This window comes from Bos indicus, chromosome 11, assembly GCF_029378745.1.
Source record: "Bos indicus isolate NIAB-ARS_2022 breed Sahiwal x Tharparkar chromosome 11, NIAB-ARS_B.indTharparkar_mat_pri_1.0, whole genome shotgun sequence".
Taxonomy (NCBI): Eukaryota; Metazoa; Chordata; class Mammalia; order Artiodactyla; family Bovidae; genus Bos; species Bos indicus.
This window is the reverse complement of record NC_091770.1, coordinates 94053120-94073397: the sequence shown is the minus strand read 5'-3', so window position 1 is coordinate 94073397 and position 20278 is coordinate 94053120. Positions and strand designations below refer to the sequence as shown.

Here is a 20278-nt window from a genome sequence, read left to right as displayed (position 1 = left end):
TGTAATATAACAGACAGCAAGCTCATTCTGGTTGACTTACTTTTGGTTATTTTTCTTGGAACTCTGTCTTGTTGAGCGTTCTATTGCTAAATTATTTCAGAAGTGTCTTTTATTAAATAGAAGTAACATGATTTAAATGTATTTTGCATATAGAGAGCTACCCTTTCAACATTTCTTACAACTTTCGTTTTGCTGTGAAACAGAGATAGGAAAAGAAACACTATTTTGTTTGCATCTGACTGGTCACCTATGGCTCTGTGGGATAACAGTGTATTCTGCTGAAGTTGTATCTTAGGAGTCTAGTCTTTGCTTTGATTTTCAGTTGTCTGACGAAATCTCAGTAGAAATACAGTAATTGCATCATAATTCACTGAAGCCTAACCACACTCTTTATACAACACAGACTAGCATTTCTTGAATGCTTTTGCAAGAAAAAATACAGTTATCCAGATCTGTAATCCATTATTTTAGTAAATATACTCTAAAATACATTCTGAATTAAAAAAAAAAAAAGACCAAAAAATAGGCTGAATTAAGGCTTATTCTCTAGCTTTTGTAGCTTTGAGTTACTCATTTTTGGGGAAAGTACATGTTAAATTTTGAACTTCTACATACGAGGAATGCAGGCACATTTACTGCTAAAATTCTGTCAATGTGTCTTTATTTGCCTAAACAGTGGAATAGCACTTTCAGGCTGTTTTAATGAAGTTTAGTTACAGTGAATGATAAGGTATATCATTTGAATCCTGGTTGTAATGTGATTCCTGTATTCACTTGTATTTAGAATTTGAACATGTGGTACAAAAAAATTAAACAAGTTGAAAAATATTAAATATTTAAGCTGAGATGAGGCACTTCATGTAATATTTTATTGTTGATTAGTTGCTAAGTCCGACTCTTGTGACCCCGTGGACTGTAGCCCACCAGGCTCTTCTGTCCATGGGATTTTCCACACAGGAATACTGGAGTGGGTTGCCATTTCCTTCTCCAGGGGATCTTTGTGACCTAGGGATTGAACCTGCATCTCCTACATTGGTAGGTGGATTCTTTACCACTGAACTACCAGGGTAGCCCTATGTAATATTACTTTTCCAAAAAAAAAAAAAAAAGATATAGAACCACAGGAGAGTATGGAAAGGGCGCTGGACTTTAGTCATGAGTCCAGGGTTTGAGTCTGAGCCTTCCTAAAAAGTTGTTGGTGACCTCAGGCAAGATGATGCTTCCCTGGTGGCTCAGCTTGTTAAAGAATCCACCTGCAAAGTGGGAGACCTGGTTCAACCCCTGGGTAGGGAAGATCCCCTGGAGAAGGGAACAGCTACCCACTCCAGTATTCTGGCCTGGAGAATTCCATGGATTGTATATTCTATGGGGTCACGAAGAGTTGGACACGACTGAACGACTTTCACATCATCATCAGGCAAGATATATCACTTCTTTGGGTCTTAATTTTCTTTTTGACAAATAACAATCTTGTGTTAGTCTTTTTGACCAGTTTCAGCACTTTGTGATTTTGTGATTCTTCTTATTCTCCTAGTGTATTTTTCTGTCTTGTCAAGGGGAGGTTTACAGTATAAAGCTGCCAGCTCTTTTGTCTTGATGAATGGTCTTGATAGTAGAAAACATGATTTGAATTTTCCCCATCTAACTTTATTATGTTTTCTAAAACTAGTTTTAAAGGAGTTTAGAAGTATGAAATTAGAAGTATTTAGTTTTACATTTTAATTGTGCCTAACAGCTGTCATTATAAAACTCATATGAACTGGAAAGACGGACAAAACAGTTTTAAAATTTATTAATCAGTGAAAGGAAGTTGCTGAGTTATCTAGTGTATCTGTTAAAGTCCTTTGAAATTTCATTTTAAGGCAGAGAGTAGTACAATCAGTTATGTGTGTGGACCTTGTCCATATAAGTCAGTGTAGATGTATCGCTGGTACATTTTTCTCTAAGCGTTTTATTATTAAAGTTTAAAAATGCAAAAGATTTGAAAGAATTATACAGTGAACACCTACATATTCTACAATTAGCTCAACCCCAGCAATTAACATTTTCTTTTATTTGCTTTATCATGTTTATCCATCAATTTATCCCATTATCTATCAATCTTTTTTTTTTTGATGTATTACAAAGTAAGTTGCAGACATTCTTACAGTTTATTTCTAAACACTGACATACATGTTAATTATAATTAGCTGGAGTTCAAACTTGTTACACTTTTTTAAAATTAAAATTTACATATGGAAAAATGCACAGCTCTTAAGTCTGCCATGGATGATATTAATTAATGAGTACCCAACAAAAGTCCTTCTAGTCAAGGCTATGGTTTTTCCAGTGGTCATGTATGGATGTGAGAGTTGGACTGTGAAGAAAGCTGAGCGCCGAAGAATTGATGCTTTTGGACTGTGGTGCTGGAGAAGACTCTTGAGAGTCCCTTGGACTGCAAGGAGATCCAACCAGTCCATTCTAAAGGAGATCAGTCCTGGGTATTCATTGGAAGGAGTGATGCTGAAGCTGAAACTCCAGTACTTTGGCCACCTCATGTGAAGATTTGACTCATTGGAAAAGACCCTGATGCTGGGAGGGATTGGGGGCAGGAGGAGAAGGGGATGACAGAGGATGAGATGGCTGGATGGCATCACTGACTTGGACATGAGTTTCGGTGAACTCCGGGAGTTGGTGATGGATAGGAAGGCCTGGCATGCTGCCATTCATGGGGTCGCAAAGAGTTGGACACAACTGAGCAACTCAACTGAACTGAACTGACATTTTCAGGACCTGTGTTGGTCTGGCACATAGAAGAGACAGCCTCTGCCTTCAGGATGCTAATAGAGATAATGTGTAAGAAAGTTAATCCAGTATTACTTGGACCTTTTTGTTGCAAGTAATAGAAATCTGTAGTATCTCAGTATATAGGTCTTGCTTTTAAAACTCAAGAACAGGAAGGAATCAGAGCAGCTTCTAGGAATAACTGGAAGGCCCATAGGACTGTCTCCTCTTACCTTTGTTTTACTCTGCCCATCTATTCTTTCTTTTCTCTTTGAAGATTTGCTTTCTCCTCTTTTTAGTACATATGGTTAGAATATGGCTGCTTCATAAAGTTTGTTTCTTTCTTTTTCAAAAATATTTATTTGCTTGTGCTGAGTCTTCGTTGCAGCAGGTGGAATCTAGTTCCCTAACCAGGCATCAAACTCTGGCCCCTTGCGTTGTGGAGTCTTAGCCACTAGGGAAGTCCCATAGCCTTTCTTTTAAAACTAATAGTTCTCAGCCACATGGAGATACCAATTTTCTATTTTAATTTGAATTCCAGGTTCCTGGGAGGGAGTCTGATTGGCCCAGTCTGGTTCAGCTATGCTTGAGGGCAGGTTTTGAAGTTTGGATCTCCTATTGGAAGCCTGCCTTTGTGGATGGAGAAAGGACAGTTCCTGGAGCAGGCGTGGGGCTGTTGAAAGGAGGCTGCCACTGAAAATTGTTTCTAAGTACGAGTTTGATAAATGATTCTATAGACAAGAACAGGGTACAGAAATAGCATAGAGGGAGAATGAATCACTATTTAGGGATAGAGTGGTGGTCCGAGACCACTTCCTGAAGAAATTGGTGGCTGGGTTGGGTCTGAAAGTAAATTCAAGTTCAGCAGTGGGAAAGAAGGATGTGTGCTGCAGAAGAACAGGTAGAAAGACAGGAAATGGCATAGTGTGTTTAGGAAATTGTAAGCACGTTAGTATATCTGCAGTATAATTTTTGAAGTGGGGCAAGTTCCATAGTGATGGGAAAGCGAGAGGGAGAGAAATAGGTAGGTAGGTAGATAGATATTTAGATATATATCAGGGCCAGTTCAGAGGAGAATCTTATCTTGCTAACATATGGGAAGCCAGCAAGAGTAGGTCACAATCAGATTTATTTTAAGATATCATTTCATTGGTTAAACTGGAGACAAGTTCAAACTCATGAGAGCCTGGACTAAGAAAATGGAAGTGAAAAAGAACAGGAGATATATTTAGGCAGTAAAATCTTCAGTACTTGGGGTTTATTGAAGATTGGGAGAAGGATAAATTTTACGATGATAACCCATATTCTGATGGTGGCTGGATGAGTTGGGATACCATCCAAGATGAGATATATAGGATACTGAGGTGCTTGCTGTTAGTTGTGTATTTCTTAATCTGGCTGATAATCACAGATGTACTTTTTTAGGACTGTTAAATTGTACTTATATGTTTTATGCATTTTTGTGCATTTAAGTTATATTTCGTAATCAGAAATGTTACAGAACAAAAAGAAACACAAAAAATATGCTTTGGGAAAAAGATGCTGACTTTAGGATTGGACATTTGCATTTGGGGTGTGCATGCAACCTTCCAGATGGAGATATGTAGAAGGCAGTAAGTTGGACATGAAATCTGAAGTATGGGCTGCTGATGAAAGGATTAGATTAGGTTTGTAGTTCGCTTTCCTGTTTGTATGTTAGGATTTTCTGGAGAGTTAAAAAAAATTATTGGTAACCTACATCCCACCCCAAACCAATTAAATTGGTCCTTGGTGGTATAACCGCACAAGGTCTAGTTCACAGAGCTTCCTGTGCTCCTTACTCTGATGCAGAGATGAGAACCGCTACGTTTCTGGAAAATTGCTCATTTCCTGCATTCTGTGATGAAGAGATAGAGTTGAGCAGAGAGGATTTTGTAATTGCTTTAAAATTCAAAATAATTCATATTTGGGGGGGGAGGGATGATTCTTTTTTTTTGTTCTTGTTTTTGGCTGCACTGTGCAGCATGTAGAATCTTAATTCCTTGACCAGGGATGGAACCTGGGCCCCCAACAGTGGAAGTGTGGATTCTTAACCACTGGACCACCAGGGAAGTTCTAGGACAGAATTCTTAAGCCTTGTGCTTTCCCCCCATTATTATTATTATTTTTTTTTGGATTAGAATGAATTTTATAAAAATACGGAACACTTCACAAATTTGCGTGTCATCCTTGCTCGGGGGCTATTCTAATCTTCTCTGTAGCATTCCAATTTTAGTATATGTGCTGCTGAAGTGAGCACTTTCCCCCCATTATTACCTGAAGTTAAAAAAGAATGTATTTGGTTAAAATAACAATGTATGTGTGTTCCTAAAGAAAAACATGTGGAAGATGCAAGCTGTTTCAGTTAAAACAGTATTAAAACAGATTTCTTTTGATGAAATGGCTGTGTCTTCTCTAATTTTAATTATTAATAATGTATAGGCTTTGCAGCCAAACATAGAAAATTGCCTCATCGGCTGCAGTGTCTTTGAATAGTAAATATGAAGGACAATGATTGGTAAATGTTAATTGTTTGTGTGATGTAGTCTGAAAGGCAGACAGCTGTAAATGCTGTGAAATTGTCTCTGTTATATGTGATATGGTAAGGACAGTTGCTCACTCGTTGGTCTTTACTTTCCTTCACTACATAGCTTTGTAACTCATCAGGGTCCTGTATCCATCACTAAGTATTTATTAGTACCTGAAATATGCCAGGGGTAAATTTATGTAAGTTACTAAATATAGATAAAAATGTAGGGACTTGCACCAGGCGTGCCAGTATTTCCATTTTGGATGGCATATAAAGGGCGGCAGGATGCAAAATTATTTGATAATTATAAGACTTTCTTTACTGTTCAGAAACTGGAATGATTTCTTGGGTTTGAGCATTTAGGTATGACCTAACCCATAGATGATTATTCTCACTCACCAGCCTCTAGTTCCTTGGACTCTCTTCATCTAGTGATTTTGTTTTCCTTGGACCTCAGGCCCATGATCTTACCACTTTTTTCATTGTCTTTTACCTTCTTGACATTCTCATTTCCTTCTTCACCCAGTGTAAATTCCATAGCCAGTCATTTTACAAACTCCTCTTCATATACCCTCAATTACCATGCCCTTCTTGCTTTATCATACTTACTTGGCAAAATTTGTAATCCTGGTTAAGCTGACTCTTCTACTTTGTACCTGTGCATCTGAACACAGCTGGAAAGTGCATGTGTGTACATATGTGTGCACATGCACACTCCCACAGCTGTGCTGACTGATCTTAAGTTCACGCCCTTGAACCTCAGAGGGTCCTTAATACTGCCAGGCAGTCATATATGTACCTAGTGTGTTACCACTCTTCTAGACAGCTCTTTTGTACCATCACCTTTCTCTTTAAAGGTATAACATCTCTCCCATTCAACTGATGACCTTGCTTCCTAAGAAACTTCCTACTTCACTAGGAAGACTGAGGCACTCTGCCTGTGCATTCTGCCTTCCCTCCTTTTAACATGATGAACTATCAGTGCATCTGTGCATCTTTAGTTGTATGCCGAATACCACCCCCTTTGAACTACTCAAGGATACTAGTCCAAGAATCACTGCTGCCAGCCAGTTCCCTATATCACTGTTTTACTGTCTATTAGGTCATTCATCAGTGTATAAAGCATGTTATTTCAAATACCCCCAGTTTAAAAAATACTTTTTCTTGACCCTACCTTCATTGCTAGGTACTGTCCTGTATATTTGCTCTCCTTTGTAGCAGAACTTTAGAAAGTTGTCTCTATTCAATTGTTTGTAATTTCTTCCCTCACATTCTGTCTCAGTCTGGAACAACAGACTGGTTCCAAATAGGAAAAGGAGTACGTCAAGTCTGTTTATTGTCACCATGCTTATTTAACTTATATGCAGAGTACATCATGAGAAACGCTGGAAGAAGCACAAGCTGGAATCAAGATTGCTGGGAGAAATAGCAATAACCTCAGATATGCGGATGACACCACCCTTATGGCAGAAAGTGAAGAAGAACTAAAGAGCCTCTTGAAGAAAGTGAAAGAGGAGAGTGAAAAAGTTGGCTTAAAGCTCAACATTCAGAAAACAAAGATCATGGCATCCAGTCTCATCACTTCATGGCAGATGGATGGGGAAACAGTGGCAGACTTAATTTTTTTGGACTCCAAAGTCACTGCAGATGGTGACTGCAGCCATGAAATAAAAAGACACTTACTTCTTGGAAGAAAAGTTATGACCAACCTAGACAGCGTATTAAATAGCAGAGACATTACTTTGCCAGTAAAGGTCCGTCTCGTCAAGGCTGTGGTTTTCCAGTAGTCATTTATGGATGTAAGAGTTGGACTATAAAGAAAGCTGAGCACCGAAGAATTGATGCTTCTGAATTGTGGTGTTGGAGAAGACTTTTGAGAGTCCCTTGGACTGCAAGGAGATCCAACCAGTCCATCCTAAAGGAAATCAGTCCTGGGTGTTCATTGGAAGGCGTGATGCTGAAGCTGAAACTCCAGTACTTTGGCCACCTGATGCGAAGAGATGACTCATTTGAAAAGACCCTGATGTTGGGAAAGATTGAAGGTGGGATGAGAAGGGGATGACAGAGGATGAGATGGTTGGCAACTCAATGGACATGAGTTTGAGTAAACTCCGGGAGTTGGTGATGGACAGAGAGGCCTGGCGTGCAGCAGTCCATGGGGTTGCAAAGAGTCGGACATGACTGAGCAGCTGAACTGAACTGAACTGATTCTATCTCTTCCTCTGTCATTCTTTTATTGAAATATAATTCACATACTGTAAAATTCACCACCATCAGTGTACAGTTCAGTGGTTTTTTTAGTATATTCAGAGTTGTGCATCTATCACCACTATCTACAGAACATTTTCATTATCCCATAAAAAACCCTTTATCCCTTCGCAGGCACTCTATTCCTCAGTCTGTAGCTCTGCTTGTTCTCTTGGAATCTACCTATGTCTCTGTGGGTCTGCCTCTTGTGGAAATTTCACATAAAGGGAACCAAACAATATGTGACCTTTTGTGTCTGTCTGCTTTTACTTAGTTAACCTGTTTTCAAGGTTTACCATGTTGTAACACTACATTCCTTTTTATGGCTGAGTAACATTCCATTCCTTGGGTGAGTTCCACGTTTTGTTAATCTTTCAGGTTTTGGACATTTGGATTGTTCCCACTTTTTGGCTCTTATGAAATATGCTGATCAGACACATTTATATTCAGGTTTTGGGAGAATGTGCTTTCAGTTCTCTTGGGTGCATACCTTGGAGGACAATTGCTGGTCATAAGATAACCTTATGTTTAACATTTTGAGGAACTGTCAGACCGTTTTCCAAAAGGACTGCATGAAAACATTCCCACCAGCAGTGTATGAGGGTTCCAGTTTCTCCATTTTATTCTCACTTAAGCCAGCTTGATTCAGTTAGGCTTTTCCCCTCCTTCTTGACTACAGCTGCCTTTGACAAGGTTGTCATCGATAACATAAAAGTACCAGAATTCAGAGTATGTTGTTAGTCATCGTTGTGTTTGACCTATAAATAGCATTTGACACATGATCACTCATTGCTCCTTGGTATACTTTTTTTTACTTTTGGCTTCCAGAATACCACACGTTCATACCTCCCTCCCCCGCCACCTCCCATTTTATTGGTCAATCCTTCTCAGTTTCTTTTATTATTTTCTTTCTCCCTACTTTTTAGAATAGGAGTTTCCCCTGGGGATCATATCAGTACTTCTATATCTTTTAATACTCTCTTATACTGGCTTTCATGTTGATATCTCTTTTTTTGTACTTAAGAGCCAAATACCCAACTACCTACTCAACCTCACTGGGGTGTCTGGTAAACATCTTAAATGGAACATGTCTAAAGCCAAACCCCTTCTCTTCTCTTTATAATATGCTCTGCCTCCAGATCGCCCTGTCTTTGATGAAGATAATTTCATCCTTCAGTTTTTCAGGGCAAAAACCTTGGCATTAATTTTATTCCTCCTTTCTCACATGCCACATCCAGTCTGCTAGGAAGTCCTCTTGGTCTTACCTTCAAAGTACATGCAGAGTTGGAACACTTCTCCCCACTGCCCCTGTTGCCGCCATCTTGTTCCCATCATCATCTGTCCCCTGGATCTTTGTAGAAAAAGTCCTAATCCTATCAGACCCTCAGCTGTTTGTACTTTTGCCTCCAGCAGTCTAGTTCAATACAATAGCCAGAAGAATCCTTCTGGAATATGTCAGATCATCATTTACTGTCCAAACCCTACTTTGGCTGCCTGTTTCACTCAGTTCAGTCGCTCAGTTGTGTCTGACTCTTTGCAACCCCATGGACTGCAGCACGCCTGGTTTTCCTGTCCATCACTAACTCCTGGAGTTTACTCAGACTCAAGTCCATTGAGTTGGTGATGCCATCCCAACCATCTCATCCTATGTCATCCCCTTCTCCTCCCGCCTTCAGTCTTTACCAGCATCAGGATCTTTTCCAGTGAGTCAGTTCTTTGCATCAGGTGGCCAAAGTATTGGAGTTTCATCCTTAGCATCAGTCCTTCCAACGAATATTCAGGACTGATTTCCTTTAGGATCTGCTGGTTGGCTCTCCTTGCAGTCCAAGAGTGATAGCCAAACAAGGCCCTATGTCATCTAACCCTATTACTTGTCTGGCCTCATCCACCGTTCTCCCTGATCACTCTGTTCACCTCCTTGCTGGTTTTCAAGCAGGCCAGACATGTTTTAGACTCATGGCCTTTGCGTTTGCTGTTCCTTCTACTTGAAATATTCGTCACTGTCAAGTCTGCTCAAAATTTATCATGTCAGTTAGCTGACTTTAATTTTTTAATTCTGTAACTTGCATTTCCTACACTCTGGGCTCCTCTTACTCTGCTGTTTTTTTATTTGCATAGCACTTGACTGTGACATTGACTACATTATTTGGTTATACAGGATGTTTATGATATATTCAGATGACCAATGCTGGGCTGGGGACTTCCCTGGTGGCTCAGATGGTAAAGAATCTGCCTGCGAAGTGGGAGACCTGGTTTTGATCCCTGGGTTGGGACGATCCCCTGGAGAAGGGAATGGCTATCCACTCCAGTATTCTGGGCTGGAGAATTCCATGGACAGAGGAACCTGGCAGGCTACAGTCCATGGGGTCACAAAGAGTTGGACTTTCAGTGCTGGGCTGGATGAATCAGGTGGAATCAAGATTGCCAGGAGAAACACCAACAACCTCAGATAGGCAGATGATAATGTTCTAATGGCAAAAAGTGAAGAGGAACTACAGAGCCTCTTGATGGAGGTGAAAGAGGGTGAAAAAGCTGGCTTAAAACTCAACGTTCAGAAAACTAAGAACATGGCATCTGGTCCCATCACTTCATGGCATATAGATGGGGAAACAATGGAAACAGTGAAAGACTATTTTCTTGTGCTCCCAAATCACTGTGGACAGTGAATGCCAGCCATGAAATTAAAAGATGCTTGCTCCTTCAAAGGAAAGCTGTGACAAACCTAGATAGCGTATTAAAAAGCAGAGACATCACTATGCTGGAAAAGGTCTGTGTAGTCCAAGCTATGGTTTTTCCAGTAGTCAAGTTTGGATGTGCGAGTTGGACCATAAAGAAGGTTGAGCCCTGAATAATTGATGCTTTCGAACTGTGATGGTGGAGAAGACTTCAGAGTCCCTTGGACAGCAAGGAGATTAATCCAGTCAATCCTAAAGGAATTCAGTCCTGAATATTAATTGCATGGACTGTTGCTGAAGCTCCAATCCTTTGGCCACCTGATATGAAGAGTTGACTCATTGGAAATCCAAGACCCTGATGCTGGGAAAGGTTGAAGGCAAAAGAAGGGGGTGGCAGAGGATGAGATGGTTGGGTTGTGTCACCAACTCAATGATCATGGATTTGAGCAAACTCTAGGAGATAGTGAAGGACAGGGAAGCCTGGTGTACTGCAGTTCATGGGGTCGCAGGGAGTCAGACACGACTTAGAGACTGAGTAACAAATGATATATTGCTTTCCCTCCCAACCCCTCTGCTAGGGTGTAGCTGTATGAGGGCAGTGATTTTTGTTTTGTTTACTGTTGTGTCTTAAGTGTTTAGAACAGGGGATGGCGCATTCTAGTCATTCAAGAAATATTTGTGAAATGAGCAAAAAATGGATAGCTTTATGGGGAGGGTCGTGTCTGAGACAGGTGTTGAAAATTTTGATTTGATCCCTGCGTTAGGAAGATCCCCTGGAGAAGGGAATTCTTGCCTGGAGAATCCATGGACAGAGGAGCCAGGTGGGCTACAATCCATGGGGTCACAGAGAGTCAGACTTGACTGAGTGACTAACACCTTCACTTTTTACATAGAGTAAAATTCATCCTTTTTGGGTATACAGGTCTATGAATTTTGACAGACTGTTTCAGTCATGTAGCCACCACCACAATCAAGATATAAAATGTTTTCCATCTCTGCAAGAAGTTGCTTAAGTTCCTTTGCAGTTGGTTCCCTTCCTTCATCTAATGCCCCTGACAGCCTGATCTAATTTCTGTCCCTTATAGTTAGGTTTTTTCCAGAATGTCATATACATGGAATCATTTAAGTATGCCTCCTTTTTTTTTTCTTTTGAGTGTGCTGAGTGGCATGTGAGGCCCTAGTTCCCTGACCAGGGATTGAACCTGTGCCCCCTGCAGTGGAACTGTGGATTCTTAATGACTAGACCACTAGGGAAAGTTCCAAGTATGACTCCTTTTGAGTCTCTTTCATTGAGCCTAATGCTTTTGAGGTTCATACATGTTACTGCATACTTCAGGAATTGATTTTTAAAATATATATATGTTTTATTGAAGTATAATTGACTTACAATATTTCAGATGCACAGCAAGGTGATTCAGTTATACAGACACATAATATTAGTTTTGTTATTTCCATCATAAGTTATTACAAGATATTGACTAGTTCCCTATGCTATACAGTAAACCTGTGTTGCTTGTTGCATATCTATTTTTTAATTAGAAATCTAGCATTCTATTCATACTAAGTCAAACAAGTGGAATCAAAATGTCAATTTTTTTAGTTAGGCAAAAATCCTTAAAGCTTCTAAAATATATATTATACATATTTATATATATGTATATGAAGGCTTTTCTACAGCCCTTGATAAAGCCTTGAGAAAGAACATAAAAAAGGAAGAGATGGAGAAATTGGAGAACATAAACTAAAGGGGATGGGAGCACTGAATATGAAATAGAAAACTTGAAACAAACTAGATAAAAGGTTAGTAAAACTAACCTTTTACATATAGTCCGGTTGTTTTTAAACATGACTGCTCATTAGAACTCTTTGGGGCCCCGTGGACTGTGGTCTACCAGGCTCCTCTCTCCATGGGATTCTCCAGGCAAGAATACTGGAGAAGGTTGCCATTTCCTTCTCCAGGGGATCTTCCCGACCCAGGGATCAAACCCGGGTCTCCTGCATTGCGGGCAGACACTTTAACCTCTGAGCCACCAGGGAAGCTCATTAGAAACATACCTGGAGAAAAAAAGGAGTATCTGAGTATTTCTATTTTCCAAAAAATTCCAAGGTAATTCTGATATGCGTCTGGATTTTCAAAAGTGGTTACAGGTTTTGTGTTTTTATTACATCCTAGTTTTGGTGATACAGAGTTTTATTCATTTTTCTGTTGACCAGTCATGATACAGTGGTATTAAGTGAGCAATAGTTACATAATCGCCATAATGAAAGATGTTTATCAGTTTTCACAATCAATAGCCAGACAAAAATTAAAAGATAAATTATAATTGGAAGCCATAATGGGAACATGATTAACTTAATAATAGAAAATAATTCTGTACAATTTGGGGGGAGAGTGTCAAGCAAAGTGATGTGGTAAGTGGAAGTGCATACGTGCTCATGTTTTCATTCAGTCAGTCTATATGTCTTTTGGTTGGTGTATTTAATCCACTTACATTTAAGGTAATTATTGATATATATGATCCTATTACCATTTTCTTAATTGTTTTGGGTTTTCTGTAGGTCTTTTCCTTCTCTTGTGTTTCCTGCCTAGAGAAGTTCCTTTAGCATGTGTTGTAAAGCTGGTTTGATAGTGCTCAGTTCTCTTAATTTTTGCTTATCTGGAAAGCTTTTGATTTCTGAAGGAGAGTCTTGCTGGGTAGAGTATTCTTGGTTGTAGGTTCTTCCCTTTCATCACTTTAAATGTATCATGCCCTTTGCTTCTGGCTTGTAGAATTTCTGTTGAAAAATCAGCTGATAGCCTGATGGGAGTTCCCTTGTATGTTATGTGCAATTTTTCCCTTGTTTCTTTTAATATTTTATCTGTTTTTAATTTTTGTCAATTTGATTACTTTGTGTCTTGGTGTGCTCCTCCTTGGGCTCATCCTTCCTGGGACACTCTGTGCTTCCTGAATTTGACTATTTCCTTTCCCATGTTTGGCAAGTTTTCAGCATTTATCTCTTCAAATATTTTCTCAGGTCCTTTTCTCTCTTCTCCTTCTGGGACCCCTATAATGAGAACATTGGTGTGTGTAGTGTCCCAGAGGTCTCTTAGGCTGTCTTCATTTCTTTTCATTCTTTTTCCTGTATTCTGTTCTGTGGCAGTGACTCCTACCATTCTGTCCTCCAGGTCATTTATCTGTGTTTCTGCCTCAGCTGTTCTGCTATGGATTCCTTTTAGTGTATTATTCATCTCTGTTTGTTTGTTCTTTAGTTCTTCTAGGTCTTTGGTAAACATTTTTTGCATCTTCTCAATCTTTGCCTCCATTCTTTTCCCAAGATCTTGGATCATCTTCACTATCATTATTCTGAATTCTTTTTCTGGGAGGTTGCCTATCTCCACTTAATTTAGTTGTTTTTCTGGGATTTTATCTTGTTCCTTCATTGGGAATATAACTTTCTGTAATATGGTTTTTGTTTTAGCTGCTGTGAGACTGCTGCTGCTTCTGTCTGTCCTCTCATGGCTGAGGCTGAGAGGCTTGTGTAAGATTCTTGATGGGAGGGATGGGAAAAACTGGGTCTTGCTCTGGTGGGCAGGACCTTGCTCAATAAAGCTTTAATCCAATTATCTGCTGATGGGTGGGGTTTCTCTCCCTCCCTGGTAGTTGTTTGGCTTGAGGTTACTGAGCCCTGGGGTGTGTCAGCTCTGTGGCAGAATTGATGGCAAACTCCAAGAGGGTTTAGGCCAAGAAGGACCTTGCAGTGCGCCCGTCCCTGTGGTGAGCCCTTGCCGACCCACGCCTCCACAGGAGGCTCTCCAGCACTAGCAGGCAGTTTTGGTTCAGTCTCCTGTGAGGTCACTGCTTCTCTCCTCTGCGTCTTGGTGCGTTCAAAATTTTGTTTTTGCCTTCCAAGACTGGAGTCTGTCTCCCCAGTCCTCTGGAAGGCCTGTAATCATATCCCACTGTTTCCTCAAGGCCAGATACCCTGGGGATTCCCAGTCCCTTTGTCGGATCCCCAGGCTGGGAAGTCTGATGCAGGGTTCAGAACCTTCACAATAGTGTGAAAACTTCTTTGGTATTATTGTTCTCCAGTCTGTGGGTCACCCACCCGATGGTTATGGGATTTGATTTTATCATGATTTCGCCCCTCCTACCATCTTGCTGCGGCTGCTTTTTTGTCCTTGGACATAGGGTATCTCTTTTGGTGGGTTCCAGCATCCTCCTGTTGATGGTATTTCAACAGGTAGTTGCAATTTTGGTGCTCTCGCAGGAGGAGATGAGCTCACATCCTTCTACTTTGTCATCTTGAACCAAGGAGTTGATTTTTCTTAAAATTTATTTTATTGTATAGTTGATTTACGGTGTTGTGTTAATTTCTGCTATATAGCAAAGTAACTCAGTTACACACACACACACACACACTTTTCCATTATGGTTTGTTGTAGGATATTGAATATAGTTCCCTGTGCTATATATATGGTAGGACCTTGTTGCTTTGTTGTTGTTTTTGTTTAGTCACTAAGCTGTGTCTGACTTTTGTGACCAACCCCCTCAACCCCCGCCCCCCGCCCCCCCGTGAACCTGTAGCCTGCCACACTTCTCTGTCAATGGGATTTCCCAGGCAAGAATACTGGGTTGCCATTTCCTTCTCCAGGGGATCTTCCTGATCCAGGGAATGAACCCACGTTTCCTGCATTGACAGGCAGATTCTTTGGCAGTGAGCCACCAGGGATGCCCAGTTCATTGTTGCTTAGCCATCCTATATATAACAGTGTGCACTTGCTAATCCTAAACTCCCGGTCTATACTCACCCACTTTGACAGGCACAAGTCTGTTCTCTATATCTGTGAGTCTGTTTTTGTTTCATAGATAAATTCATTTGTGCCATATTTTAGATTCCACATACAAGTATAGGAGTTGATATCTTTTTACTGCTGAATAGTATTCCAGTGTATGGTTGTACTGCAGTTTGTTTATTCATTCACCAGTTGGTGGGTTTTTCGGTTTCTAATGTTTGGTCATTACAAGTAAAACTGCTGTAGACGTTTTCATGTATCATTTATTGTTTAATCGCCCAGTTGTGTCCAACTCTTTGTGACCCCATGGACTGCAGCATGCCAGGCCTCCAGTTCCTTCACCATCTCCCAAAGTTTGCCCAAGTTCATGTCCATTGCATTGGTGATGCCATCCTGCCATTTCACCCTCTGACACATCCTCTGATGTATCATATATATATCTATATCTGTGCTAAATCTACATATATATATATCTTTTTTTGGGGGGGTGGTGGTGGACATAAGTCTTCATTGGTAAATACCTGGAAGTGGGATTGCTGGACTGTATGGTGTGAGCGTGTGTGCTAAGTTGCTTCCGTTGTGTCCAACTCTTTGCAACCCCAGAGACTGTAGCCCACCAGGCTCCAGTGTCCAAGGGAATTTTCCAGGCAAGAATACTAGAGTGGGTTGCCATTTCCTCCTTGAGGAGATCTTCCCGGCCCAGGGATCCAACCCGTATCTCTTGTGGTTCCTGCAGATTCTTTACTGCTGAGCCACCAGGGAAGCCAGGACTGTATGGTAAGTGACTTTTAACTTTATGAAAAGTATCAAACTGTTTTTTAGAGTGTTGAATCTTTTTTCACTTTTATCAGTTGAGAATCTATTCGTCAGAAGCCATAGTTCCAAACAATAGAAGCTGACTCTGACTAGGGAACTTCTGGGGCTTCCCAGGTGGTGCTGGTGGTAAAGAACCCGCCTGCCAGTGCAGGAGACATAAGAAATGTGGGTTCAATCCCTGGGTTGGGAAGATCCCCTGGAGGAGGGGGTGGCAACCCACCTCCAGTATTCTTGCCTGGAGAATCCCACGAACAGAGAGGAGCCTGGTGGGCTATAGTCCATAGGGTCTCAAGGAGTTGGACATGGCTGAAGTGACTCGGCAAATGGCAGGGAACTTAAGAATAAAATATTTTTAGCTGGCCCATAAAATCTCTTGGAGGAATGGAGAGACTGGCTCAGAAGTTGTGTATCCCAGGCACAGATACAGGGGTTTTAGCTGCCAGCACTTTTGGGGGGTGCTGGACTCTATAAATAGAACTGCAGTCTCTAAAAGCCAGATGAAGCTGCTCTGATGCTAGCACTTGTCAGAATGGATTCTCCGAGGACTCAGTTTCTTTGAGTCACTATTTTTGCATCACCTTCTGAAGGTGGGCTCTGTCTAATCAGGTGGGAGATTCCATAAACATGAAAAGAGGGTTCAGATATGGGGCTGCTAAAAGTAATGACACACATACGCAAATTAGATTAGATAATTTGCATACAGTTTTTAGAACTTAATATGTGCTTCCTACTTAGTAGGTTGTAAATGTTAGTCTGCTTCGCAGCCTACTTCTTTCCCCATCTGTCTTTTTTAGGTAAACTTTTAGGTAAACTCTAATTGAGGTGTAATCAAACAAAGTACATAAATCATAAGTATATACAGGTCGATGAATTTTCATGAATTCATCCTTTTAACATCCAGAAGAAGAAATAGAACATTACCAACACCCCAGAAATCTCTCATTGCCCTCCTGGAAACTGCCCACTTCCTTCTACCTCCCTGCCCCATCTGGGTAACCACTATCCTAACTTTGACTAGTTTGCCTGTTTTCACACTTTATGTAACCAAAGCTGCATGCTTTGTTTTGTCTGTGTGATTTCTGTAAGTATTTGTGAGCTTCATTGATGTTCTTGTGCATGGCAGGAGTTGGTTTCACATTGTCCCATTGTATGGATATAACAGTCTGTTGATGGACATATGTGTTACTTCCAGTTTTTGATTAATCAGTTCAGTTCAGTCACTCAGTCGTGTCCCACTCTTTGAGACCCCATGAATTGCAGCACGCCAGGCCTCCCTGTCCATCACCAACTCCTGGAGTTCACTCAGACTCAAGTCTATCGAGTCAGTGATGCCATCCAGCCATCTCATCCTCTGTCGTCCCCTTCTCCTCCTGCCCCCAATCCCTCCCAGCATCAGAGTCTTTTCCAGTGAGTCAGCTCTTCGCATGAGGTGGCCAAAGTACTGGAGTTTCAGTTTTAGCATCATTCCTTCCAAAGAAATCCCAGGGCTGATCTCCTTCAGAATGGACTGGTTGGATCTCCTTGCAGTCCAAGGGACTCTTAAGAGTCTTCTCCAACACCACAGTTCAAAAGCATCAGTTCTTCGGCACTCAGCCTTCTTCACAGTCCAACTCTCACATCCATACATGACCACAGGAAAAACCATAGCCTTGACTAGACGGACCTTTGTTGGCAAAGTAATGTCTCTGCTTTTGAATATGCTGTCTAGGTTGGTCATAACTTTCCTTCCAAGGAGTAAGCGTCTTTTAATTTCATGGCTGCAGTCACCATCTGCAGTGATTTTGGAGCCTAGAAAAATAAAGTCAGCTACTGTTTCCACTGTTTCCCCATTTGCCATGAAGTGATGGGACCGGATGCCATGATCTTAGTTTTCTGAATTAGCAATGAATAATGGTATATTGGAAACAGTGGTGATAGTGTAGAATTAAGTCAGGTGGAAGCTCATTGGGTTCTGTAGTTAATAAATAGCCCTTTTTGGTTCCTGGACTTGGAAGGAATTAATGAAAGTTATTTTGTTCTGTGAATGAAGAATTGTGTTTTTCTGGTGTGTTCTGCTCTTAGAGAACAGTTAAAAGAAAAGATTTGGGTCTGTGATTGGACACAGATTAGACAAAGCATGGGTTGGTGTTTATTTGGTTAGCTTTATCTCTTAGTTCTTAGTATCTTCATAAATGTAACTCACCTGTTCTTATAAACATTAGAGCTAATATAAAAATGTGAGTAGATTTTTTTTGCTTATTTTCTGCATGATTTATTATATGGCAGTCAGTTAAAAAAATTTTTTTTAAACATTCAGATTGGGTTCTTTTTCTTAAAATTTTTTTTAAATTGAATATAGTTGATTTACAATGTTTTGTTAGTTTCAAATGTATAGCAAGGTGATTTAGTTATGCATATCTATTCTTTTTAGATTATTTTCCATTATAGGTTTTTAGAAGGTACTGAGTATAGTTCCCTGTGCTATACAATAGGTCAGAATTTTTAAAATATATGTTGTAGAGTATAATGTAGGAGAGAGAGGAAATTCACCTTCTGCCAATTTCAGTCCATTTGGAATTTTGACTGACTATAGTGTCTCCAGAGTGACTTGTCCACCTTCTCTTCTGCCTTGTTCTTCTGCAGTGGGAACTTTGTTTTTTTTTCCTCTCTGTGTCAAAAATAAAAAATAAAACATTTATAAAGTGGCTTGAAGTTTCTTCTCTTTGAAGGCTCATACCGTGGAGGGGAAAAGGAAGAGGGAGAGAGGAAAGTCTTCTTTGGCTAAGGTGGGAGAATAATTACATTGGCCAAGAAGGGAAACTGTTTACAAAAGGGAAAATAATCTTACAGTATGGCATTCACCACCTTAACCAAGTGATTAAACTTAAGATCACTGAGCTGACATCAGATTCTCCTTTGCTCGTGCAGTAGGAATTACATAGCATCACCTCTGGTTGTGTTATTGCCAGAAATGAAATAATCAGAGAAATTGTAATATGTGGTACTTGATAAGACATTTGGCCTGGACTTCTAAAAAAAGACACTGACGTGAAAAACAGAAAGATGAGGGCTGGGATATTTTTATAAGTCACTTTTCTCCCTGGTTACTCTGGAAGTTATACAGTGTTTCCCACCCCCCACCCCCCAGTTCTTTTTGTGATTTTCTTAGAAAATTCAGTCATACATCTTTGACTTCTTAGAGCCTATTGTTAATTGATACCATTAAGAAGAGAGTGAAAAAGTTGGCTTAAAACTCAACATTCAGAAAACTAAATCATGGTGTCTGGGCCCATCACTTCATGGCAAATAGATGGGGAAACTGTGGAAACAGTGGCTGACTTTATTTTGGGGGTTCCAAAATCACTGCAGATGGTAACTGCAGCCATGAAATGAAAAGACGCTTGCTTCTTGGAAGAAAAGCTATGACCAACCTAGACAGTATATTGAAAAGCAGAGACATTACTTTGCCAACAAAGGTCCATCTAGTCAAAGCTATGGTTTTTCCAGTAGTCATGTGTGGATGTGAGAGTTGGACTATAAAGAAAGCTGAGCTTCGAAGAATTGATGCTTTTGAACTGTGGTGTTGGAGAAGATTCTTGAGAATCCCTTGGACTGAAAGGAGATCCAACCAGTCCATCCTAAAGGAAATCAATCCTGAATATTCATTGGAAGGACTGATGTGGAAACTGAAGCTCCAATACTTTGGCCCCCTGTTGTGAAGAACTGACTCATTGGAAAAGACCCTGATGCTGGTAAAGATGAAGGCAGGAGGAGAAGGGGACGACAGAGGATGAGATGGTTGGATGGCATCATTGACTCAATGGATATGGGTTTGGGTGGACTCTGGGAGTTGGTGATGGACACGGAGGCCTGGCGTGCTGCAGTCCATGGGGTTGCAGAGAATCAGACGCAACTAAGAAACTGAACTGAACTGAACCCTTTATCCTGGCAATGTATGCATCTTAGAACACTTGAACTTTCTTTACCCTCATCTCGGTTTATATGATACTGTAGCTGTATGCTAAAGCCCCACAAGTTAGTTATGGTTGATACTCATTTGTGTTTACCCATATATTTATCACTTTCTTTGCTCCTTTCATGTCTCGATCTCTGGTCTTGTATCTATGGTAATTTGCTTTCTGCTTGAAGAACAGCCTTTAGAATTACTTTTAGTATAGGTCTGCTGGTAGCAAAGTCTCTTGGTGTTTGTTTTTCTGAAAGTACTGTTATTTGCATTCATCCCTGAAGAATACATTCCCTGGGTATAGAATTCTGTATTGGAAATTATTTTCTTTAAGCCCATTGAAGATACTTCCCTCTGTTTTCTGGTTTCCATTATAGATATTGAGAGCTGTCAGTCTGTCTCTCCTTTGAAGGTGATCTGTCCTTTTTTCCCATCTCATTTTAAGTTTTATAGCAACCCTGTGAGATGAAGACTAGATGAGACTAGAAACTCAGGATAACTTGCAAGCGTCA

General features: G+C 40.4%; 1 protein-coding gene and 1 non-coding gene across 7 annotated transcripts in view; one reads left to right on the top strand and one right to left on the bottom strand.

The window, feature by feature from the left end:
- STRBP (spermatid perinuclear RNA binding protein) overlaps positions 1-20278 on the top strand; it is a 172545-nt gene that overhangs the window by 29233 nt on the left and 123034 nt on the right. The gene's annotated exons all lie outside the window — the stretch shown is intronic.
- LOC139186040 (U6 spliceosomal RNA) lies at positions 4935-5041 on the bottom strand. The gene has a single exon (XR_011569609.1). It is a non-coding gene; the product is annotated as a U6 spliceosomal RNA (small nuclear RNA).